The sequence below is a fragment of the Homalodisca vitripennis genome, chromosome 1 (genome assembly GCF_021130785.1).
Source record: "Homalodisca vitripennis isolate AUS2020 chromosome 1, UT_GWSS_2.1, whole genome shotgun sequence".
Taxonomy (NCBI): Eukaryota; Metazoa; Arthropoda; class Insecta; order Hemiptera; family Cicadellidae; genus Homalodisca; species Homalodisca vitripennis.
The window spans coordinates 187,642,851-187,670,747 of record NC_060207.1 but is presented as its reverse complement, the minus strand read 5'-3'; the positions used below and the strand labels follow the sequence as shown (position 1 = coordinate 187,670,747).

Here is a 27,897-nt window from a genome sequence, read left to right as displayed (position 1 = left end):
GAAGACAACTAGAACGCCGTCGATTCCTTTGTGTAAACCCCTTTCCTTCAAATGGTGTTAGGAAACCAAAATGGCTGATATTTTTATCGAGTAGTCAGTTGTTGATAGTTTCCTTCAAATATCGCGAGTGTGTTTATTATTGTGAATATCAGGGATTTGAAATGTTACTGACATCAATAGCCAAGTGTGATCAATGGCAGAATGAGCTTGAATGCATGTGAAATCCAGTGTGAAGTGTTCAATATTGTGTCTAAACCTTCAGCGTTTTAGCCTATTTAGTATACATTTGATCTAGAATACACGGTAAATTGTTTGGTCGTTTTTGAACAGAATTGGTCGTAAGGACACATTTTAACTTTTGAAAGAGAATTTTTATTTTTCACGTCTTTATTTTAAGTTATGGATCAAGCCATCTTACCATGGTGAATTAAGGAATTTGCATTTATTTTTCAGGTAAATGAAACATTAGCTATGTTGAATGACCAATCAGTATAGTCTAAATAGAACTGGTTATACTATAACAGTTGTTAAAAATAAGTTTCGTAGGGTAAACAAATAGTCCATGATAATAAAATACAATAATATCATTTTAACACAGTTATTTATCTTTACCTACAATTGGCAGGGTATTTGAAATTAATTTTCTTTAATGTTTATTTGTTAACCATAGTAATAGTTGTTAGTAAATTGACAGTCTAAATCTGAAAAAAATCAAATATATATATATATATATATATATATATATATATATAGTTTAATTTTTTATTGTATTTAGTTAGCCTATTTGTATTCACCACTATAGACCTATGAATAAGCCATCACTGATAAAGCTTAGGCTTACTTTTGATAATAGGCTACTTTTAGCTAGGTCATATTAGCAGCCTGGTCTTAATAAATTTATCATATTTATTTATTTATTTCAACGGGAGAAACTATGATGTTAGTTTCTAAATAGACTATGATGTTAGGAAAACCTACAAGTCAAATTGTGTTTTTTTTATCATGTAGGCTACATTAAAAGTTGGAAACTTTTAAAAGCATTTTAGACTAGTGTCAGGATATTAAGCCTATTGTAAATAGCTAAAAAGGTTTTATGTCTAAAAGTGAAGTGTCTTTCACAAATTTGTGTAGGATTTTCAGAAGTCATAACTAGGTAGTTCAAATTCGAGACCTAGTTTAGAAATTCACATATTATTTATTGTGAATAGATTTAGTACGAATTAGACAGGATTGGATTGTTATGATTTTTTGTTTGATTTAGAAACATCTCAATAGATTGTGCTTATTTTATGATCCCAATGACATTTCATGATGAAACTCGTAAGTGTTTAAATTTGGTATTGATTGATTAATAACAATTGGTTATTTTATATTATTAATAAAGTTACCTGAAAAAGATTTGGGTAGAGTATGATAAGCAGACTGGGTTTTAATATTGATTAGTGTAATCATCGATACTTAATATTCATATAGCCTAGGGTAGGGTATGATAAGCGGACCCGGTTTTTTATATCAATGAATATAATCATCGATACCTAATATTCGCATCTCAAATCCTAGACTATCAATCGATATAAAAGTATCTGTAGTCCGCAACAACAAACATATGTTTTAAATTAAAATTTGAATTTAATATTAACAGTGATCAAACAAATTATTATAACGAAAATTAGGAAAACAGAAGACGACCATATTTGCTCCTCTTACAGTTATATTTGTTTTCTTCCCCGCAAATTTCACATAATGGGTTTTTCGGTACGAGTCCTACATGTTGAAGCCACAAAAAACATGCCTTATCATTTTTCAAAGCAATGTTTAGTTTTCTAAAATTGACTGCCATTCTTAATAATCAAATGTTACTTTTGTAAAACTGAAATATTACCTTACGTGTATTAAGTATTTGAATGTGTTTACAGCTGTTGATACAGATTATTTAGCCCTCTCCCACTCGCATTCTTTCCAGGCGCTCACGGTGCTTCTAACCTCAATTAATTCGCTCTGCTGGTCGCACTCGGTCAAAATACATCGCGCCTCAACTTAACACACGTTCTGTCATTGTAATTAACTATAATTATATATATTAATTATTTTACTATATATTAGTTCAATGAAGTTGATTGTACGAGACCAGGGAGGGGGCACACGGACAGCTGGGAGCCGGTGGCGCGGGGTTGTTGCGCAGTTACTTGGTGAAGGTCATTGTCTGGCTCGCCGTCACTGCCACTGCCACTGTGATCACTCCGAACTACATCCTCAATGCAACTAGGCTATTTCACAAGGCTCTGGTACATCACTACACTCACTTGAATCGTCGCAATCACTACTAATAACGAGATCGATTTTACTGCCACGAAGTGTACGACTACAACCCGCCATTGTTTCCGCACAACTAATATAAATAGCAAAATAATGGAATAAATCTACTGTAAAAGTAAAGTAAATGGTCTCCTGATAGCAAACAACCCGTAGTAGTACAAAATATTGCTACTCGAGAGCAGCACTTATCGGCTCTAGAGGGTAAAGCATTGCGTGCCGATCTGTGCTGTTTAAGCTGCAGTGGCTATGTGGTGGCCGTGCCGATTCATGCCTTGGGAGCGGGAGAGGGTTAAGTTAATTGTTAAAAATAATTAATGGTAAATCTTAAGATCAGCGACTACCCCTCCGATTGCCGTAATTCTTTGCATACTAACACAGGTTAACGTAATTTCACCGAATAAAAAAAATAGTCCCGATTGTCGCCGGGGCCGTTTACCCCCACCCCCCAAAAAAATTAAAAAAAATTTAACTAAGCAAAATTTAAATAAAAACAATTAAAACTTTAAAAATTGTTTATTTACCTAAATGGTATTTTTTATATTTCTGATCAGTCCCTCTAGAATTTTATATTTTACTGATAGGTACTATCTCGAGGGATGTTTTTCTTTCCTTGACATCAGCGCGGGGCAGCGTGCTGCCAAAGTCCGCGCTGATGGCCGGAGGCACTAGTTTCAACTCGATAACAACTAATTAATTTTTAGCTTGAAATTTAAGGAAAACATTATTCAATTGGATCAAAATTCTGCTCATTTCAGTATTATTTTTCATTTACGTTTGCAAAGAATGCGTCGCATCCGATGACATCATCATGAGGTTGAATCATGCTCACAAAAGGTCACGTGATGCCCGATCATCAAACAAACACGCTTTGAAGAATAGCGTGTGACAAGAACCATCGCATGCCATGTCAACAACTTCACTAATTACTCCTTGCTCATGTGGGTTTGTTAGTTGACGTCTGGCAGTCAATCGAAGCCGTCCTATAGGTCACGTGATCCGCCCGGCCAATCGGAAACTTTCCTGTTTGTCACGTGACTACTGTCAACTCATCAAAACTACCATGGTCAGCCATTGTTTTTAGTTTGATAGTCATAAATCTTGTTATTTATGTGTTTTGTATTGCCTACATTGTACTGCCGAAAAACTGGTTTTTATATGTTAGCGACAATTGGGACTATTTTTTTTTTTTTTTTTTTTCAGTGAAATTACGTTAACCTGTGTTAGTATGCAAAAAATTACGGCGATCGGAGCGGTAGTCGCTGATCTTAATATTTACCTAATTAATTAGTATCGATTGATTATATCGATGGTTATGACTGAGTAATATCGTTTGCCAATTTCGATATAAAAAAATCAGGTCCGCTTATTGTACCCTACTCTTCATATATCGAATACGCATCTATATATCATATCAAAATATCATTAGTCATAATAACAATCATGTTTGAAATTAAAATAACTTATATAATACACAGAGTGACAATATAAATAATAAAGAAGCTATTATTATTAAACAAACAATTAGAAATGGAAAAAGGAAAAACTCGTAAATTATAATGAAATATTGGTAAAGTACAATATGCGAACCCGGCTTTTATATCAATATATGCAAACGATATTACTTTCGATATAATCAATCGATATCAATTTTTTAACAATAACCAGCTTTTGTCAACTCTAAATACTTTCATATAATAAACACTTTTTCGTACCGTTTAGGAGAAAATTAACCTAAAGAATTATGCATACTTCGTATTTTCTGTCATATGTTATGGTTTTATCATTTCATTATTATTTATTAGCTTTCCTGTTTTCAGTTCTAGGTTTTTATATGGTATTCTGTTTGTTTGATTGTTTCATCTAATTTATCGTTTATGAGATTCGTCACTATATGTATTATATTAGTTATTTTAATTTCAAACATGATCGTTATTATGACTTAAGAATTTTGATATGATTTATAGACGCGTATTCGATATACGAATATTAAGTATCGATAATTATACTAATTAATATTAAAACCGGGTCCGCTTATTGTACTCTACCCCAAAATAATAACGGATAGACTTAAATAAGCGACTTTCACTTGATATTCGATTGCTATTATCGAATGGTTTGAGTGTTTTTATCCGAAGGAACAAGAAGTAACTAATATTTTGAGACTTTGAAAATGCTGATGAATATGAGGAAAATATGTAAGATATTTCCCACAGTTGATGAGATTTGTTTAAGTAGCTTCAACATGTGGGTTTGGCTCCTGGTAACACATGGGGAAAATTCTTTCCTCCATTTCACAATAGCGGTTACTTATTGATATCAAGCGGGGAAAGTTATAAATATTTTAAAGTTCCTTTGATATCTAAATCTAGGCTGTAGTTGATTTTGTTGTTTGGAATGTTATTGTAAAATTTATTTATTTAAAATTGTAATGTACGATATTTTTCTTGTTACGGTAATGTATTATAGCTCTTGTTGTGTACGATTTTTACATACATCGAAGTTGGATAATATATATATCGAATTGTTTTATAATAACAATCAAATAACTAGTGTAGGCCGCTTATGAAAGTCTCCCTATAATAACTGTGACTTAACAAATATTTATAGCACAAAATACGAAATATGCGTAATTATTTGTTTTTTCATGGGTAGCAATGATTAAAACAAGAAGTTGTTGAAAGCATCCTATCTAGAAAACCGTACTTCACTTTTGCACAAATGCACTTCCTTTCACAGTTTTCCACAAGCTCAACTGCATTATTATTTATAAAAGGCAATGTTTTTAAAGAAAAAGTTGATACAAATTTTTTAGTTATTGTTAAAAAATCAGTTTTGGTTCATTATATCGAGGGTAATATCGTTTGTCAATATTGATATAAAAAACCGGGTCCACTTATCGTACTCTACCCAAAGATTTTAAAATTGAATAACTTAAATTTGAAGTTTTCTGGTAAAAATAAAAGTTCAACATAAATTTAGAAACTTGTTATCATTAGTTGGGGGTAAAGTAGACTATGATATGCAGACCTAGGTGTTTTCTTGGTGTAGCTTAATCATCGATAATTTATCAAATAACAAAACTATTGTGTTTTATCATTTGCCTGCAAAATAAATTAATTATAGCCAACAATAACAAACTCATAAAAATATCGTAACGCATAACAACTAAACAGAAAATGGGACATGCTGATAAGGCCTTTTAGAAGCTCTCAGATATGGGGTAGCAATGCCCAACTGATTTTAGAAAGTGAATAAAAGGGTTCTTATTCCAATTTAAGTATCAAAATACTTGATTTTTTTTGTTAAAACAACAAAGAAGTTTTGTCCCATTGACCAATTCCTTCTCCATCTCTCAGGCAATTAATTATATCAAAGGAGGGCTGAGATATTTTTTTTAAATCAAAACAAAATGTAAATGATGTGATTTTAAAATCCCCTAGTAACATTTAGAGTTTACTTTCAACAAAGATTTAATTATACGGAGTAAATAAAATTTTTTCACCTAACATTGGTAAAATGTATAGGCTACAGTTTCTTTTTTTTTTCCCCTTGGGGCGGCCTACTGCCATGCACTTAAGCCTCAAGGGCTTTTTGCGCACCCCGGAAACACCATGAGGCCCACCAGTCTACAACTTCAGCAGTTCAACAAACCGCCGAAAACAACCTATCAAGTCCTGAGGTTTGGAATACTAACAAAACTTCATGTAATGTTAAATTTTTGTATTTTTCATTGAGATCCCGTGAAGAAACTTTCAGAATCAGAAATTTATGAGAAAGGTGAATCTTCAATATAATTAAAATATTCTTATCCTTATTCGTCACCTATACTAGACAGAACTTGAGGGTAGAATTTAATAAGCGTCCTAACTCGTTATTCAGATGTTATTATTGGATGATTCAGTTCATTACCAAACTTCGATATTGTATAATAATCGTACAAGAATTATAGTTCATTAACAACAGGAGGAGACTTTAATAATCAGCCTACATTCGTTACTTGGTTGTTTTTATCGAACAATTCAATATATTATCCAACTTCGATATGTAAAAATCGTACACAGTAATAGTTATAATAAATTTCTGTAACAAGAAGAATCTCGTGTAATGTAATTTTAAAAACATAAATTTAACACTAACATTACAAAACAAAAAACCCAACTATGGCCTAGACTTAAATATCAAAGAAACCTAACAATATTTATAACTTGCCCAGCTTGATATCAATAAGTAACCACTTTTGTGAAATGGAGAAAAGATTCTCTCATGGGTTACCAGGAGCCACATCCACATTTTGAAGGCACCTAAAAAAAATACAAATTTTCTTATGTTATATTGTAAGCTTACATCTTAAAAGAAAGCACATGAGGCTTTTTTCCCAGAATAGTTATATAAAACAATCACATTTATGCCTCACCAAGAGACAAAATTTTATTCTATGTAATCAATATAAAAAAATAATGTCATAACATTATTTAAATGCTTTCCCGTTTGTTACTAATTTCCTTAATTTGTTTTTGTATTCTATTTTATTAGTATAAAAAGGTGATCATTAACTTGTCCCTCTGATGTGACACTAACAAGTGGCTTCACAGGAAAAAAATCACATGGACGTACAATGGACTATTAATTGCCCTAGACAAGTTACAATAGGATTTATTTAATCTAATTTTGGACATGGCAGAAAAAATTTCTTTTGGGGATTTGAAGATTAAAGTGTAGATTTTACATTGAAAGTAGTTGCAAAACTGAGCATTTACTACCAATGTTTTATTTTTTACAAATTGTTTATGTAGAACAAATTACTTTTCATAAATGGTTCAATTGGACTTTTACCAAAATAGAGTAAACTATAGATAAACTGCTCGTAAAGGAACCTGCGCAGAAGCAAATTTATAAGCTGTACCACGCAGGAGGGATCCCCCTTGTGGTGGGGAGTGGGACCAGCACCATAGACGTATCCAGGGAGCTTGCATTTCTTGTGAGGTTAGCAGCTTGGCAGTGGCCAAATAGAGGTGTGTCATTCGATCTTGATCCGTTCAATTCTAACGGGTCAGTCAAATGAACGAGTGATCCGGATCAGAGTGTTTCAAAAGACCCGTTCACCTCGAACATTTTGTTCACTTTTTCCTGCCAAGTGAATAAATTTGATATTTTTCAAACCAGATATATTATTTTTAATGACCGTTAAAACTTACAATATTATAATTAAGTTCATTTTAAAACCCTTATCCATGAAAAATAGCTTAACATCATATTGAACTAACTATAACTATAAAGTTTATACTTTAGGTTACATTAGATCCCCCAAAATTGTTCAGCGCCCGTTCCTTTCGTTCACTGCTAACCGATTAAGAATAAAACCATAATCGTATAACTCAATAGAGAGAGTAGGGCGTCTGGATATTATGAAAAGTGGTGGAAGTTAATCGATTGTATATAAAATATCTTGTTATTTATAAAAATAAAATGGTTTTCAAACGAGCAATGTGTCTGTTTAAATTTTAGTAATTTATTTAAAACATTAATTGTAAGGGATAACCTTACTTATGATAGATCAAAGGCATATCAATCAACCAAGTCCTTGATTATAAGTATTAACATCTAAAATATTTAGTAACGTACCTGATAACTTACAGTTGCATTTTTTATCAGTTTTAATAGATCTATTTACATTTACTAAATTCCTAAAACAATACATTTATTGTTTTATATATATCTATCCACTTACTCCACGATATACTGTTTCTTCCTCTATACAGGCGGATCCTTTCGTTCACTCGGTTATTACATTCAGTCGTTCATTTTGTTCGGTCAGCACAATGACCGGTATAACACGCTCTAGCGGGAAGGCTCAGTAACTCTGTACTGACCGGTTGAACTGAAATAATCGCAGCATTAAACGAGACCGACTGAGCCAGATCAATACGATGATCCGATAGAGCGAATGCCGAGCAATGGTGGGGATTCTAGAAGAGGCAGCATCACAGCGTCAGAGGGGTATTTACCCCCCACACTGCGTGAACTCAAATCATCCAGGTTCTTTTTGTAAACGGTCTATCTATAGGGTTATTGCAAGCTAAAAATATTAATTATAATTATGTAAATTATTAAAAACAATTATAAGTAAATTTATGCAGTTTTATAATATTGTGTACTATATTTACTGTAAATTAATATCAATCTATGTTTAAAAGAAATATATTATTTATCTGAGAACAACATTATTATTGTAGTCTTCAGGTCACCTTGTACAGGTTATACAGTAGTAAATGAGCACCTGCTCTTTGATTGCCCTGCAATAGCAAGAGAGCGGTATGCCATCTTTGGTAGCATGGACAGGGGTGGTGAATTTTCCCAGGAGGACTTGATAGGTTGTTTTCGGCGGTTTGTTGAACTGCTGAAGTTGTAGACTGGTAGGCCTCATGGTGTTTCCGGGGTGCGCAAAAAGCCCTTGAGGCTTAAGTGCATGGCAGTAGGCCGCCCCAAGAGAGAGAAAAAAAAAAGAAACTGTAGCCTATACATTTTACCAATGTTAGGTGAAAAAATTTTATTTACTCCGTATAATTAAATCTTTGTTGAAAGTAAACTCTAAATGTTACTAGGGGATTTTAAAATCACATCATTTACATTTTGTTTTGATTTAAAAAAAATATCTCAGCCCTCCTTTGATATAATTAATTGCCTGAGAGATGGAGAAGGAATTGGTCAATGGGACAAAACTTCTTTGTTGTTTTAACAAAAAAAATCAAGTATTTTGATACTTAAATTGGTAAAAATATTAATCTTAGTCAGATCTTCGCACACTTTGTGACAGTGTTACTTTGACAAAGTTGTTCTACCTCCACATACACAATATCAGTCTCGGGTTCAATTTCTGGGAGTTTTTCATGATCATTTTGACAGAAATTGGTTTTGTGGAATCTGTTTGTAATTGTCAGAAACTTGATTCCAAGCTCTGTTGCTCATATAGGCTGCATTGAATGTATATCAATCTTCAGTTTCTGGTTTTTATAAAAAAATGGAACCAAAAGTACATTTTGGACAAGTATAAATAGTAAAGCATTGCTGTCTAGCATTGCTTACAATATTTTTATTCCCTGGTGCATTGTTTGAACTTGTTGATCATGTTGGGAGAGACAAAAAAATTTTTCAGTAATCAAATAATGCTAGGTGTGCTGTACAGTTATTAATTAATAACAAAATATAATGACTTTGTTGGAACGTTTTCTTGTCTAGCTTTTCAAAGATTTCACTTATCATTCCTTTTCTTTTGTTCATTTTTATTTAACAAACATTTACTTTACATTTTTTTTAAACTGTTGACTTCCTATAATCAATAAGGAAGTTTTCCATGTTGACTATGTCAAAAGAGTAATAGGAGCCATTATATTCTTTTTTAAATTTTCCTGCACTCTGCTTGATATGAAAGTTGATGTTTGTCAGGTGTAGGCTACGTTAAAAAATGGTCTAGTTTTGTCCACATAGAATAATTTACTTCTCACTACCTGTTGTTTGATACCTTCACTTTCACCTTTAGATTATTTCAAAAGAAATGTCATTGTGTTTCTTAGACAAGTTGTCCTTTCTAGTTCTAAAATAATTTTTTCCTAAACTTGGGCATATGTATTTTTAAACTTAAGCTAAAACACTTGACTCTCACACCAAAATACAGGGTTTGTCCGGAAAGTAATAGGACTGATTTTCTTTCGCCGAGACTGTACTTCGGAGCGTGTGCGCACCGACTGGATTCGGTAGAGGGCGTTCCTACCTAACGAACAAGCGGCTGGTCAATTGTCTCCGAGCACCTGAAGAGTCAGAACAGGCATTTTCACGTGACGTGTTTCTGTGAGTGGTGCAAGCTGAAAATGCATCGTTCGTTACAGAAGAGGCACACGATTAGATTCAGTGTGAAACTCGGTAAATCTGCGACAGAGACATTTGATATAATCAAGCAGGCTTACCCAGATGTTGCTTTAGCAAGAAGTGGTGTGTTTCGGTGGCACCAGGCCTTTTTGGAGGGCCGGGAAGAGGTCGCTGATGAAGACCGTGCTGGAAGACCTTCGACTTCGACAAACACCGACAATGTGACTCGTGTGCGCAAAGTTTTGAACTCAGACCGTCGACTAAGTATTCGTTTAATTGCCCAGATGTTACATTTACCGAAATCTGTCGTTCATGAAATTGTGACGGAGCATTTGAACATGCGCAAAGTGTGTGCGAAGATGGTCGCAAAAGTGCTCACTGGTGACCAGAAATTGCGGCTCACACCGCCTTTGTTGTGAACAGCTACCTGACCAAGGCCGGCATCCCAACTCTTTCCACAGCCGCCCTACAGCCCAGATGTGGCCCCCCCAGACTTTTTTTTTCTTTTATCACCTGAAAAGGCAAGCATTTTGAGACGACAGAGGGGATCCAAGCAGCTTGTACCGCGGCTCTCAAGGCTATTCCGGAGAATGCCTTCTGTGACGCCTTCAATGCTTGGAAATCGCGCTGACAGCGCGGCATCGACTCAGAAGGAGCCTATTTTAAAAGTTTTTAAAGAATTGTAACGATTTGCTCAATACATGTTTTTTAATGGACTCAGTCCTATTACTTTCCGGACAAACCCTGTATTTCAAGAATGTAATATCACAAACACTTCTCTACTTCATCAATGTTTGTCTGTCCTTTTAATCTCTTTACCGAGTTCACTATTTTTGTTACACTATTTAGGATTTTGTTGTTATTTTTTAGTAACTACTGTGCATAATGTAACAACAACCAAGGGTTTGAATTTTTAAATTCTTTCCAATTTCAGTATTTTTATTCAAACCTTTCTTAACCTCTGTAATAGTTGCTATCGTTCAACTAAAGAAAATGTTTTATACTAACCTTTACAAGACTTAGGGCTTTGTAAAACATAAATAAATTTAGAAGGTTATCTCCAAACGTAAACCTTGTATTGGTTTTTTTGTTAAATATTATGAAACTTTTACACAAGCTACTTATTAAGATCTTTTGAATATATAAACATATCACTCAGTGCTTAAAAATCTACTTTTAAAAATAATTTATTATTATTGTCAGAAAACTAACTGTGAATAAGAAAACAAGTGCTGAGTACGTAGGCAAGTAGTAATAGATCATAGTTGAGCCTGTGTCAAATCAAGCCATAAACGCATAGACTCTTTCTTGTTCCTTTTGCCAGAAATTATGTTTGGTTGTTAAAACAAATAGATTTGAATAGCTGTCAGTGGATGCGAAAGAACTAGCAGTTCAAGTAAACAGCACGTTGTTGGTTTTTTAAAATCACTTACTGTCATTTTGGTTTTTAAAATATATTTTTGTTGATTGCTGGTAAAGCAGACATTATCTCCTCTAGCTTAGAGCATTATACTGCCGTAAAGAGAATGATAGTACTGAAATAGTTGAATCTTTAGTTTGGAAAACAATATCTTTATAGTCTAATTAACAGATTGTATTTAGTGGGTAGGAGCATATTACGTCTTGAAATCATGCAAAAAAGTATAATTTTAATTGTAAATTTAGCCTATTTTCAAATTGTTATACCAATAATTAGGTACACTAATAAGGTTTCAAACATAAGCTAAAATGTAATTAACTTTTTATTGATAGCACTTTGATGTAAAATTATTATTGTGCAGATGTGAAGTGACTGCACTCTGAGACAAGGCCATGACGGATACACGGAGGCGAGTCAAGCTGTATGCGCTCAACGCAGACCGCCAGTGGGATGACAGAGGAACGGGCCATGTCTCATCCAACTACGTTGAAAGACTTAAAGGCATTTCACTTCTTGTCCGAGCTGAAGCAGATGGTAAGATCCATGATAAATGTTTTCTAACTAAAACAACAATATTGGAAAAAATGTGTAAAAATTAGTTAAAATTTATTGGGTATAATAATTCATGATTATTTAACAGCACAAGTTTTAATTTTAGTGTAGGTTCAGTTTCCTTAATTTTTTCCAATCCTTTATGGGAAGACGTCCAACATCACAATATTTCCACTATTATCCTGTGTCACATCATTGGCCCTGAACATCTCACCGACTATACCGCTAGTAGCAAGTTTCAACATAGTGACGTTCTTGATATAAGGCATAGGCGTTTTCTTGGCTGGGACTTATACAATCACATAGTCATAGTCAAACTACTTTATTCTGTAATATGTACAATGTACAAAGAATAGTGTCACTACAATGAAACTTAAAACAAATATTAATTTTAAAATATAATTTAAAAAAGTGACATCTTAACAGTTTATCTTCAATTCTTCTTTGAATGAATTTATCAGTTTTTTATTGAAATATTCCTCAAAAGAATATAGAGACAAGGTTAAATAATCCTTGACTTCTTTTTTTAAATTTTAACAGATCTGTTTTCATTATAAATTTTGTTGGTAAATTATGTAAATATCTAACACCTCTGTAATATGTTTTCTGTTTGTAAAATTCAAGATTGTATTGATAGATATGTCTATTAAAACGAGTATTATATGCATGTTTAATGGTTTTTTAGTATGGGATCAAAAAATTGTTTTACATAAATTATTGATTCAAATATGTATAAACATATACTGTCAGAATTCCAAGTTCAGAAAAAATATGTTTTAACAGAATCTGTATATCTTAAATTTTTCATGATTCTCAAAGATTTTTTTGTAGGACCAATAGCCTATCTAAATTATATCATTATATCAGCACTATGTTTTGTTAAGTCAAAATTTATTTGTGTGATGTCTGTAATGTTTGTATTTGTAAATATTTCATCAGAATCGTGTGTGAGTGACAGCATTGATAAGTTAACCCATTAACCACTCTATTCCTGCACCTATCCTCCTTGTACAAATCCAGTTACACATTCAAAAAATGCAAGAGTCTAGCAAAGGTTTCACCAAAATTTCAATTACATTGCTATTTGGTTGACTGAGCTATTGTATTTAAGTTAATGAAACAGGCTATAACATAATGTAATTTATAAGAATGTGATGTATATAAAAAAATTTAATTTCTATAATAATTTTAAAAATTTGAATTTTGTTTGTAAATTTTGAAAGCATAGAGACTTTTACTCTAAACATAGTTATATATAATCTATGATATTTGGTGTAGTTTTATAGATAATTTAATTCTTTATGTGGAAAATGTTATTTAATTAATTTGTCTTTATTTTTTAAATTTTACGTAGATTTTTGGTAAAATACGACATTTGTGCTCTTACACAAATCCAAGCAAACACGCAAAAAGTGCAAAGATTTGGAAGAACTAAAATTCAACTTTTTTTGTGATTTTGTTGACGGAGCTATTGCTATTTAGCTAATGAACAGGCTATAATATAATGTAATAAACATGTGAAGTATATAAATTTTAGTATAAAACATAGTTATATAGTGTTCATGATATTTGGTATAGTTTTTTAAACTACATTGTTTATGTAGAAAAGTTTTTGATAAAAAAGAGTGCAAGGGTTTGGTAAAACTCAACAAAATATTAAATTTTATAGTGTTTTGGTTAACTGAACTACTATTTTTTTAGTTAATGAAGGAAACTAGAATATAATCTTGTTTGTGACCAAACACAATCTAACTCACTAGAAGGCTCTGCCGTGGACATTAACTAGTACTGTGTTTGTTTATAAACCATAGATTATGCTGCAGAAACAACATGTGTCAGAGACATCCAAATATAAAACACAAAGTTTTACAAAATAAGTTGCTGATCGATCGTTTTACTAAAATACAACATTATCTATAATTCAGTTACATAACTGGCTAGAAAAAAAATTCAAAAATACAGTATTATGCTTTGATCCACATTGTTTTTCTGGGGTTAAAAAAAAAAAAATTGTTGTTTAAATATATATTTCAGTCCAATTTACTTTCAGTCTAAGGTATTTCCAGTTCCATAGTTGAATTTGTGGTTAAGAAAGTACTATATATGTATTTATAGGTTTGAAGAGCCTATGTCAGTTAAAAACAATTAAGGTGGGTTTTATAACAGTGTTTAAATCTTTAGCAAAGGTTAGATTGTAACTTAGTCATTGATATCTGCGTTATACTACTGTTCAAGCACTGCATACCTAATATTTGATAAAATTTACAATTAAATGTATATTTTTATGAAAACTTCCAATTTTATTATCTTGATAACCTCCATGCTCAACATTGATTACAAAAAGTTGAAATTAGAAGTATTGTTACTTTTAAGCATTCTGCATGCTTTCAAGACAATAAATGTAAAGGAGTTTAAAATGGAACTTAAATTAACCAAACATATAATTGTGTTGTCATATTATAATATTTACATAGAACAGTTGATGACATTTAACAGGGTCTTTCACAATAACACGTGTTTGCTGCTATGCATACCATATGGGAGTTTTGACAACTTTAGAGACTAATGGGACGGAGTACTGAGGTCGAAGAGAAAAATTCTTCCTTACTGCTGCACCTCTAGCCCACAAGATAAACCTATATACCAAATTTCATGTCCCTATCTTTCATAGCTTTTGCTGGGCGTTCAGGAATCATTCAGTCAGTTAATCAGGACATCTATTTATTTATACACACATACAGTCATAAGCTTTAGAGCAGGAGTAGTGAGGATAATGTATGGTCAAGTTATGTAAATATTTATCATAAGTACTAACATAAAAACAATAGACTGATTTTGTATTTTTTTAAATACCTAATTCTTTATTAGCATTGGATAATTTTAAGGAATTCAACAGTTTTGTGTATGTTTGCCAAACACAATGGTCATTGTTGTTTCTTTTAATTATGCAGAAAAAAAACTTTATAGGGAAGGCTATATTTTATATAGGCATTGTTCTTACCCAGTAATTAAAGCATTGAGGGATTTGAGGTTAGGTAAGCTATCAACATGATTTATACTGGTACAGTTTACCTCAAATTTTTGATGAATTATATGTATAGTTTTCAGGTTGAGGTACTATTTTGTGTACAATGTATTTCTTCGAATAGATGTGAATTTTTTTGTTATTGGTAAAAAATGTTCATTTATGATCATTTTGTATAGTATATAAATCATTATATCCTAAATTTTATCTCTAAAATTACTGTGTATTTTAAATAATACAATTTTACATTTAGTTGTTGTTTAAGCATTGGTTTTAAATTTCAGGATCCCTTCTGTTGGAGTCCAAAATTCAGCCTGATACAGCCTATCAAAAACAACAGGTAAGTTTTATCTTTAATGTTATATATTTAGTTTTAGTTTAAAAACTAAAGTTAAACCTACTTTTTTAAGTTTAAAATGTAAATAAATAAATACAATGGAGTACTGAAGGACCCTAAAAACGTAAGGAAAGAGTTACTGTACCACACAGACGGACGGGCAACCCGTAGATCTTTTGGTTCTATACATTGGTACAGTCCTTTCTTGGACCTAAAGGAACCCATGTCAAGTTCCAGAACTATTCTATCAAGAGTTATCGCACAGATGGGCGGCCAGATTGCTCTTTTACCTCTTGATCCCAAAATTACCATACCAAGTTTCATGATTCTGGGACCTTTTCTATAAAGAATTACCGCGCAGACGGACGACTTTAAGAAGGTCCTGTTTGGTCCTAAATAACATTTATAACTTCTGTTTTAGTCAATGTATAACTCTTACTAAATTACTTTATTTGAACATGTACTGTAAAATGAATAGAATAAAATAAGACATAGCAATCAATTTCCAAATGTACTATAATATAAATAAATGCTATCGTTATCTCTAAGCTTCTTAGCTGGTACTAAGTGAGTACATAATAACCCAATTACTGTTGTTTTAAAGCTATAGCTACATTCTATCATTGAAAAAGGAGAAGGAGGTGGTAAATTTGTAAGAAGTATGAGGTTTTCCTTGTAATAGCTCTCAAATTCAAATCACTATCTCATTCAATATATTGAAATAAAAGTGTTTACTTTTCAATATCAAGAATAAAAAAGCTAAGGTCCCAGCACCACAATAATAATGACTTTTGGTGAACTATTGAAGTTCAAGAATGTCAAGTTATTTAATTTTTCCTGTCAAATAATTGCACTGAATTGTTTACATTAATTAAATATGATGTAGTTTAAGTAGTAAAATTAGTTTATTTTTACATATTTTGTAATTGAAATTAACAACTCTCAAACTAAATCCCTAGTTCTTTAATAGTCAATATTCAGTGATTTACTGTCTTGCAGAATATCCTCGACTTAACCAGACGTGTGACTCAATTGTATTTATTTTTTATTTTTTCCCTGATGCCTGGCATTAAAGTAATGGTTAAATATGCTAGGTGTATCTTTTCTATATGAATAGTGAATATTCCATCGATATTTGAACCATTGAATATCAAAAGTTAACTAAACCATAGATTTATAATTTTTAGTTTGTTACTCAAGGGATACAGGAAAAGCTTTTATCTAGTTTTATAATACTAACCTAACCTATGTAAATTATATTGGTTTAGGCTATTTCATGTAATAGGTTAGTTCAGATTGTAAAAAATGTACATTAGATGGAATTTGAAGTACAATTTTGTACAAGCTGTCATTGGTTCATTTTACTTTCCAAATTATCCGTGGTTATAATCCTATTGGTGTAGGAAATATGTAACTCTAAATTACTTACCTACCGTTGGTCAGCTCAATTAAAATGCGTTTGTTAAGTGCATGTTTCAGTAAGCTGTATCATCAGCTTGTTCATCATATGGAATTTGTTAAATAACCAGAATGCATCATCAGGTGACTTAAAATATAACACATAACAAAATATAAACATAAATAAATATAACACTGGAATAAACATAATGTAATAAAATATTGACAGGCCTGTGAAAAAAATTCATGTCGTCAATTTATATGTCATTGTAACATATCTATTGAGAGTGTCATGTGTTTTGGTTTATTTTTATGTTATGTGATGTGTTATATTTTAATTCGTCTGATGATAATGCAGTCACATAAAAACATGTCCTGGACAAACATATTTTAATTGAGCTGAAAGATGGTACATAAGTAGGCCTTGTCTAGTTTTACTATACAATTTTTTACAACTAATAAATGTCTTTTTTTGACAATCTTAATAGTTTGTGTTGAAATTAAATTACTATATGTTGTATTATATATTTCCTTTACATTAAATGTCATACTGAATTTTGGCAATGAAAAATATGTTAGAAAAGAAAAATGTTTAAATAATTTTCTGATAAAAACATAGGGTTAGAATATGTTATGCCATATAAAAACCTTTCTCTGTGATGACTTTTATTGAATTAATATTTTAAAAACTAATCAAATTTTCTCTTTTTTTAGTGATTTTAGTTGATTATGTACATATTTACTTAACCCTTTTAACCCCGGCCATTAAATCAGGTGATGTGCCAGAAATCCCTAGCCATTTTCAGACAAAATGTAAGGGTTTTGTAAAAAATTCATAACTCAGTTATTTTTTAAGATATTTAGGTAATTATTTTTTTGTTTTACTTCTTTATACATTTAGCTTACAGAAATATACAAATAAAATTATTATTTTGAAAGTATTTTTTTTACATACATATGAATATATAAAAAATAAATAAAAATGAAAAAATTTCAAGTTTGATCATAGAAACCATATAGATAAAAAAATATTTGACACAAAAATACCCATTTACTTTATGATATATTTAATCCTTAATAAAAAGAAACAAAAATTATAGGCCTACCTGATTTACAAGTGGAGTAATATAAATTTTTGTAAAGCCGTGTAAATTTTTCTTTTTGCCATTTTTGGGCAAGGCAACGTAACAAGACATTTAAAATTCACTGTACTTAAAATAAACATAAAACCAAAGTTATTTCTGACAAAATAACTAAAACTGTTCATAATATAAATTTAAAAAAAGTTTTAAAACAATATTTACATCACTATCACTACAAAATGTAAATTTTCAAGATATCCATCACTCAAATCGTCGTCACTAATCACATCCACACCATTTGCAACTAGGTTACTAATTAGTGTATTTTCACTTATGGGAGACTTTGAACGATGTCTTTTACTCATTTTGAAATCAAACAAATAATAAACTAAACTTTAACTGCCGTACTTTACACTGCTTTAACCTAAAACTGTGAAGAACAGCTGATATACGTGATATATACAGCTGTCTGCAACAAGCGTGAGCAGTCAGTCGAGACGAACTGCAATTGCTCAGTCACAGACTGACAAAATACGAAGTCAAACCATTACAAACTAATATATTTCGATGCAAAATATCTTTGTGCACAAGTCTGTGAAATTTCAAAGCATTTGGTGAAATAGGTGGCCAGTAAAGTAATAAAAAGTACACGTCCGCACTATACGGACGTCGGGAGTTGACGCCATTTTTACGACGTCCGTATAGTACGGACGTCGGGGTTAAAAGGGTTAATGTTAAGTATAAATTTAATTTGACCTATTAGAAATGTGTAGAGTTTCTGCAAAGATTATTCTCCTTTTAACTGTATTATGTAAGTTTACACATAACCTTTTCTAACCTGTTTATGCATATCTGATTGTTGTTATTGTTTTACTTTAGGATACACTCATCGTTTGGTCTGAAGGGGACAATTTTGATTTGGCTCTCAGTTTTCAAGAAAAAGTCGGCTGTGATGAAATTTGGGAGAAAATTTGTCAGGTCAGTTAATGAATCAAATATCTTTATAATGTATTAGAGATTACAACACTGGCATTTTAATGCAAGTTTTAGCATTTTTTTAAAGGTCTAGCATTATAGAACAAGTCTTTTCATGCTCTATTCTAGATTTTCAACATATGTGCAAGTCTTCTTCCTCTATGTTTCTTACCAGTGACTTTTTTTACTTTGCTAGATCTGTTATGGTAGTAATATAACTCTATCTCTTATCCAAAAGTTCACATTATCAGTGAAAATCACAATGTCTATATGAAAAAAAAATGTTGTTGAGATAAACCAAAAAGTAATCAAAACTTTGGGCAATATTTTATGTGTTTTGTGTTTATATTGGTAAAATAAACCTCTCTTGGCGGATACCTCTTGGGAGATACGGTCGCCATTTTTCGCGAGAGATGCTACTGTATCAAGAGTTTTCAACACACTAACCACGGATCGGTCTCGTTTTGAAGGGGAGGATTCAGACTACGCGGCAGTGTTGCAAACATATAGAAAAAGTATTCCCTACAGCTGTAAGAGTACCAGTACACTTACTTTCTGGACGTGCCTCGCAATTTAGGAGCCATTTTAGACCCAGGGTTAAAAATATATTTGAGTAATGAACGATTCGATTTTATTATTTTTACTGGTTTTGAATAAAAAGTTAATACAATATATTTTAAATATAGTTTTAAAATAAAAGGGTAATAAAATAATTTAGTACTTGTCAATAGGTGATTGTTGTTTAATTTTGTACATTAATCACAATTGCAATTATTGTTCTATTATCTGTTAAAATGCATACATACCTTGCTATATTTATTACAATGCTTCACTGAATGAAGAGCATTTTAAAACTGTAGTAGATGTGTTATAAATCATTCAATGAATATGTTTTTGAAGTTCTTTTTTGTATTTATATAGAAATTAATCCAATTAAGTACAAAAGCTATTATATGTGCAAATATGAGAATAAGATAAAATATTCAGTATTATCTCATGAATATACTAAGGTACAGGTTAGGTACAAGTGTAACAGTACAAGTCTCTGCAAAAATCTTTGATGGTATGAAATGCGTGAAACCAGTCAGACATAACAAAGCAGAACGTTGTAATCGCGCACATCCATGTCGTGTCCTGGTGCCACTGCTTGCCGACGCTGGTCTATCTATACACGTGGCTTGCTCTCCTCGGCTTGTCCTTCTTATCTGTAGCAGGTATGGTGGTGGGAAAATTTCTGAGCAGTATGTCTCAGGGGAGCATCTTAGCAAAAATTCATCTTTAAGTCTTTCTCGCTTAATTTTACGTAATCAGTAATCACACAAACAGCCACTTTTATTTACTCACGCAAAATACAACAAAATGTTTACAATCACAGTAACCGGTAACATAAAAGTAGGGGTACAACCTGTATTCATTACAAAAACAGAAATAGAATCAGCTCATTATTTAGAACAACTGATTGAATACCGTCACATAACTTGAGTACTGTTGATTGGGTCTGAAAGAAATAAATAAAAGCAACTGAAATCTAGTGGAAATGACGAAAACTACTTGAAAGTGTTTATTATTTATTTCGCTACATCGCATTCGTATTCAGGTGAGAGATTATTCATCACCAAACATTATTGTGAAAACTGTTTAGCACCATAGTGCTTTCCACACGGTTATCGGAATTACCATGTACTGCGCTCCCCGAATTCATTTCAGGATTACTAGTCAAAGTGTTAAAGTTATTCTGATAGAGGTCATCATCTGTCACACTAATATTGCACTAACATTTCCTGCAAACTATCTCAAGGGGAGAAGCAGCAGACCAAAGGATCAACGATCAGTTACGTCAATGCATATCCGATTTGTTTTGTACTGAATATTTCTTTGGCTACCTCCTACTTCATTTCTATATTTTGAAATGAAAAAGCATTTTTATGTATTGTGCTGTGCTTTAGTGTGGCACGCTCCTGTGCACACCAGGAAGTGGACATGGCAGTAAACAACTCAGTTCATATTGCCTCCAGTGTCTGCTGTTGACAAGTTCTGCTTTCATACGCTGTGGCGTTCTCATTGTTGTTAAACACACAAAGATGAAGGATGACACCGAGTCACGGTTAACAGCCAACTTTAAGCTGTCCTGAGTCGAGGAATATTTTTCTCTATGGAAATAAAATAATCGTGGAGAATTTGGATAGCCTGCTTAGCAAGATGGAGGGATGTGAATGACCTGAAAGAAGAGGGTGTATGGTTAAGGCGTTAGTGGAAGATCCGACTTGTGAGTGCAGTGACATCATCTCCGATGCAGCTCTTTGACAGGACTCACCATCACTCAAAAATGAACTGACCTTCAGTAACAACATTGTACTTCAGACAGCTGAATACTGTCAGTACATGTGCTGAAAGGCCCTGGCACAACGGTTAAGTAAGTAATATTCAGACCGATTGTATATGCTATCTTTCCATTTAGTCTTTCATATTTCAGTTAAATTTTTATCAACCTTTCACAATGTTTTATATGTAATTAATTAATGTAACTGCCTTATCGTCAGAGAATCTAATTTTAAATAATGAATTGAAAATTTTGCTTTTTACCGTAACAAAAAATTAAAATAATTGAAGAATCTTGTTTGAATCTTTTTCTGAATAAAATTATATAATGGTAAAATTGTTTTAAATAAGCATATAAAATATGAAAACAAAAAACTGAAATAAATGAAAAACTACAAATGGACAATACTTATTAATCACAACTCTATAATGTCTTAACTGAGTTAGTATCTCTTCTGTTGGCTGGTGACAGGTTTTCATTGTTACTGTCCATTATTCTCTTTACTTTGTAAATTTTTTCTGTACCAAAATAAATATTTTAAAAGTTTTTTGATTATTTTATATGTCCCAATATTAATCATCCACAGGTATCTGGTAGTGTTTTCAGGTGTCAAGTAGTGACAGACTTTGTTTGTTGATCGTACTAATTCAAGCAAGGTTCAGCATTTAAGTACCATTATACTGGGGGGAAATGAGGCAGAAGTACTCAATTTAAAATGTGACTTTCTCTCTGGGTATTTTATGGTTTTATCTCATAGCACTAAGACCTGAGATCTTTTGTGCTCTAATAGGTGTCCTATACTGCAGAATATTTTTAAAAATTGTGCTTTAAAAATTAAAAAAAATTATGAAATGTGGCCAGTTTAAATTTGAAATGTATTTAAATTTACTCTTTTTGTCGGAGACATGTTCTATGACATTAAATGTACCATCAAATCAAATTTGGTATATTTAATTCTATTCTTGTATTAAATTTAAGTACAATTTAAAATAGAGAATGTCTTAAATTTAATGCTTAGCCTAACTAAATAGAAACATTTACCTCTAATTTAAAAAACTTCCCCTTCTCTATGGACACTTAAAAATTTGACTTGCATCATATCAACTTTGTATAGTCTGGAAATATTATCACTCATCTATTGACTTATTATTTACTCATTGCTATGTCCTTGTTTAGGTGCAAGGTAAAGACCCGTCAGTGGAGATCACCCAGGATATTGTGGAAGAGTCGGAGGATGAGAGGTTCGATGACATGTCTGACTCTGCTCCGCCCATTGAACTGCCACCTTGTGAACTCAGCAGACTAGAGGAGATCAGTGAGCTCATAGCGAGTTGTCTGTCATCACCTCTGCGCAAGGAGAAGCTTGCCGCTGCCATTGAAAATGAAAACTACATCCGCAAACTTCTCAATCTGTTTCATATGTGCGAGGATCTTGAAAACGCTGAAGGACTTCATTACCTCTATGAAGTGTTTAAAAACATTTTTTTACTGAACAAAAATGCGTTATTTGAAGTGATGTTTGGAGGTAATGTACACAGCCCCTATTCTCTATGTGTTAATTGTGAAATTACTGCTTTTAAAATATTATGCGAACTAACTAGACATCTAACCAGTAGTATGGTAATGGCTTGTGAAAACAGTAAGCTTTATTTATTAGAATTTCTTTAATTTGAAGATTTTGTATTTGGTCTGCTTTTTAAATTGGCTTCATTATTTGATATACTGTTATGTTCAGTTTAAAGGCAATTTACATAAATTGTAATTGAAAAACTTGGAACCCTTTTTATGATAATATATTAATTTTGATATTTAAAAATTATGTGATTTAAACATTTTATTTTGAAATTTAGTTTTTTTTTAATTAACTAATTTTAAATAAATAAATATATATATATATATATATATATATATATATATATATATATATATATATATATATATACATTAACATGCTCTGCAAGGTTAATATATTCTGCAGTTATAAGAAGAATTTCTGTAGGCATTCCATATGGATTTGAAGTCATGATGGATATTTTCAAATCATAAATTATAAAAAAAGACAATTTAAGTTAGAAAATTTTAAATTTAAAGAATTGAGCCATTTCTGAACAGTTATTCTTGTTTTAGATTCCAGTATAAATTATTTTTTTATCATACATCCAAAATGCAAATAATAATCATAGATCTGTTCAAATCCCTATTCAGAAATTTTAAACAAAAAGTCAAATTTAAACTCAGCTGTAGTCTCTCACTTCATAATAATTATGGTTGGTTATTTTAACTTATGCTTAAGGATTGTTATTCCAATTAAGTAATTATTTGTCCATGTCTTCATGTAATTTCAAAATTACTTAATATTGTCTTTTTGGTTACTTAATTAATTAAGCATTGATCAGCAATGAAATAAGTAACTCTCATATAATGAGTTGTAACTCTGTATATGGTTACAGATGACACAATATTTGATGTTGTGGGTTGCCTGGAATACGACCCAAGTCTACCAGCACCAAAGCGACACCGTCAGTACCTTAAGACGTGTTCAAAGTAAGTAAAAATAGCATTCAATTTGACCCTTTGATTAGTAATCCCGCAATGCATTCGGAAGTGCCCTAAGTGCTGCCCACAGTAATTCCGATAGCTGTGTGGGAAAAACTATGATGCTAAACAGTCTTCATATTAATGTTTAGTGATAAATAATCTGAATACGAATGCGATCTAGCGGAATAAATAAAAAATAGTTTCATGTAGTTTTCGTCGTTCCCACTAGATCGCAGTTGTTTTTTTATTTATTCATTTCAGATCCAATCGACGGTATTCAGGTCATATGACGGTATTCAATCAGTTGTTCCAAGTAATCAGCTGATTCATTTTCTGTTTGTGTAGTGAATACAGATTGTAACCTCACTTTTACGTTACCGGTTGCCTTGATTGTAAACTTTTTGTTGTGTTTATTGTGAGTAAATAAACGTGGCTGTTTGTGTAATTACTGACTATGTAGAATGGTCCGAGAAAGACAAGATACTCTCCTGAGACTTACTGCTCAGCATTTTCCTGCCACCATCCCTGCTACACATAAGAAGGACAAGCCGAAGAGAGAATGCCACGTGTGCAGATAGACCATCGTCGACGAGCAGCGGCACTGTGACACGATGTGCCGGGATTGCGCCATTCTGCTTTGTGTATCCAACTGTTTTAGCAATTTTTATACCATCAAAGATTTATGAGGAGACTTGTGTACTGTTACTAACTTGTAACTAACCTGTACCTTAGTATGTTTATGAGAAAATGATGAGTATTTAATTTTATTCTCATATTTTGTAAATATAATAACTTCTATGTATAATTAGATTAATTTCTGTATAAATACAAAAAACTTCAAGAACGTTTAATTGAGTGTTTTTCATAACACATCTACTGTAGTAAACCCAAATCACTTAACTCACTTTTTAGGGCACTCTTGCTGACCAGTCAAAGGGTTAAGCATGTTATAGTTACTTTTAAAATTAATTCTGGTTATTTTTTTATATATAGATAAAAAGAAAAGTTTACACATATAGATTGTTTAGATTCTTCTGAAATGTTTAATCAAACAATATGAACTTCCAGGTTCAAAGAGGTAATACCAATGAGCAACCCCGAACTGTTGGCCAAGATACACCAAACTTACAGAGTCCAGTACATTCAAGACGTTGTTCTGCCCACCCCTTCCGTCTTTGAGGATAATATGCTATCAACACTGTCCAGTTTCATATTTTTTAAACAAAGTTGAGATTGTAAATTTAATTCAAGTAAGTATATACATATATTGTGTAACAGGTCTTATTTTGCAATATATTTGTCTGTTTGTTAATATAATTAACTAATTTAAATTATTTAGTTGTGACATTGTATTTTACAATAAATCTCTACCTACAAAGATTTGCAATGGAACCAGCAACAAACAAGCACTAAAAACAGTGGCCTCTATTGTTTTATACAATGTTATATGTGAGCAGTAACCTGTTTTGACTGATTCATTTCACTTCCAGTGTAAAATTCAATCTTTTCAATTTTTTTTGTCACAATCAATTTTTTAAAATAATTATTTACCTAGGCAATAATTTCTGTATGTATGAGTTATATACAGAAATAATGATTACCATAATGTAAATGTTACCACTTAAAAACTAAATTCTGTTATCATGGAAAGGGCTGAGCTGTGTACAAATAAATTCATCTGTTGTCATCATTTTCGAAGCGAACTAATGTGAGCTATAAAAAGGCATGTCTCAACCAAAGATAGATTGTAATTGATGCCCTCAAACGTCCTGGCAAATTGTATTGAATTTACAATGACTGAGCTAAAATGATCACAATTATTGGTGTACTGATTTCACTTCTTTGACTAACTTGTCCACAGTTTTAAAAAGCAGTTGTTTTAAAAATAAAGCTTTTGTAAAAATAATTTTTTTCTATAACGGTTTTTGGGTCATAAAGTTATATACCAAATTTCAACTTATTAAAACAACCGTTCTCAAATTAAAAATTGCCAAGTGAGGAGAAAAAAGTTAGCTGTTTGGGTAGTTCTCAAGTTTTTGAATGAAAATATAATATTTTGGTCCAGGAATAAAGAAAGGTTGGTAGAGCGTTCATTCCCATTTTGTTTGCCGCTAAATAGTGTGCAACTTGAACATTTTGCAGGTGGCAGCAAATTTCAAAGTTCTATGACATAGGTCCTCACAGACTAGAGCATTATCAAATCCACTTTGCATCAGGATACATCTTTACTTTATGATCATAAATACATAAGTTGCATTTATTCATATGATATACTGTAATTATTAGTATTACATTACAAGTGCCATTTTGTTTTTTCCCTTAGTAATGTTTTGTATTATGGCATTGTCTTTTCTTGTCATCACTTTGTTTCACTTGCTCTATAATATTTATTTAACCTGCAAAGTATCTTGTCACATGGTATCTTAGCTCCAGAATAATAATTGTGTGATAGATTTCTTACCATTTGCTCTGTTGCTTAAAGAAACTTTTCTTGCTTACAGGAAGATGAAAAGTTTTTAAGTGATTTATTCAGCCAATTAACAGACGAGTCGACGCTAGATTCTAAAAGAAGAGACCTGGTATTGTTTTTAAAAGAATACTGTAACTTCTCACAAAATCTCCAGCCACAAGGAAAAGAAACATTTTATAAGGTTTGTTTTGTTAAGTGTCTAGTAAACTGTTTCTTTAGGTAATGTGTCCTGATTAAGGAGATTGTAATTATTTTTAACAATAATTACCTAAAATTATTTCATAACTTTTTTTAATACATACTTTAAAAATTAAATTCTCGAAAATTTCTAGTGATTATTGAATTACACATTAGAGAATTTATTGACAAGATTCGACAAACACTGAAAAACGTTTTGGTCATAAGAACAATACAACTTCATATAAAAAACGGTATATATATATATATATATATATATATATATATATAACCAAAGTTAGAATTATCGTAGTTTTCAAAAATGGTTTTACTTTCATTTTTATTTTCTATATTTAAATTTGACAATTGCCCCGAGTCTGCTGAGTCTATTGGTGGACTCTTTTTTCATACTCTATGTATGTATAGAACTAAATTGTCGTACTTTTAAAACTATTTTATTTGCAGTTCATATTTTTAATGTTCAAGCATCAACTCATATCAGTTGCTCTGCGCTATTTTCATTTACCTTGTGGTGTGTGTACTTGTATAAATATATTCTTCATAGCAATACTTGTATGTTTATTTCTTAATATTTTTATCATGGCTAGGGAATCAAAATTCTTTTTTCAAATATACTAAGCCTAAAAATACTCTTCATACTTTTGTATGTATTTTTTTTTAAGTAAAAAGGAATTTATACAAGATGTGACAAAAGTTAAAGATCCCTTTAAAGTCAAGCGGTGCAGAGAATCATAATGACACCTAGTATGAAGTGTTTGTATGCGGGGTTGCAAGCTTTAGAAGTTAAAACAATGTAGGCTAGGTTAAAATACACCTTCTTGGATTTGGTTTGTAGTTTTTCAAATTGGAAGGGGGAAATGTAGCACATTGTTTTAAATTACTCCATTCTCAGGAATACAAATGTGAAATTTGTTTTACTATATCTTTATTTATTTAGAAGTTATGGCATGTTAAAATTTAGCTGGTTAACACTTTTAGCCCCAGGCATCTATGTCATTCTACAATAAGTGTAAATATGATTAATGAGAATCTTCACAAGGGACTGATAGTGCTAAACTTCTGACCAAAAAATTTACATAAAATTAAAGGTCTGTATTAAGCGAACACAATAATCCAAATCTGATCTCAAACTGTTGGATATACACAAAAGGGCAATGTAAATAATAGATAATTAATATATTTTTCAGACACTGTCTTCTTTGGGAATTTTACCTGCACTGGAAATCACCCTGTCCTCTGAGGATATTCCAACAAAGACTGCATCAATAGACATCTTGACATACATCGTAGAGTTCTCTCCATCAGTGGTGCGGGAATACACGCTACAGCAAACCTCCAGCTCTGATGAGGTAACACTGCACACATTTTTAGATGAATATCATCTTTAAAACTTTTTACTGTGG

At 31.7% G+C, this 27,897-nt stretch overlaps 1 pseudogene; it reads left to right on the top strand.

The window, feature by feature from the left end:
- The first annotated feature begins 29 nt into the window (after positions 1-29).
- Positions 30-27,897, top strand: LOC124352918 (annotated as a pseudogene).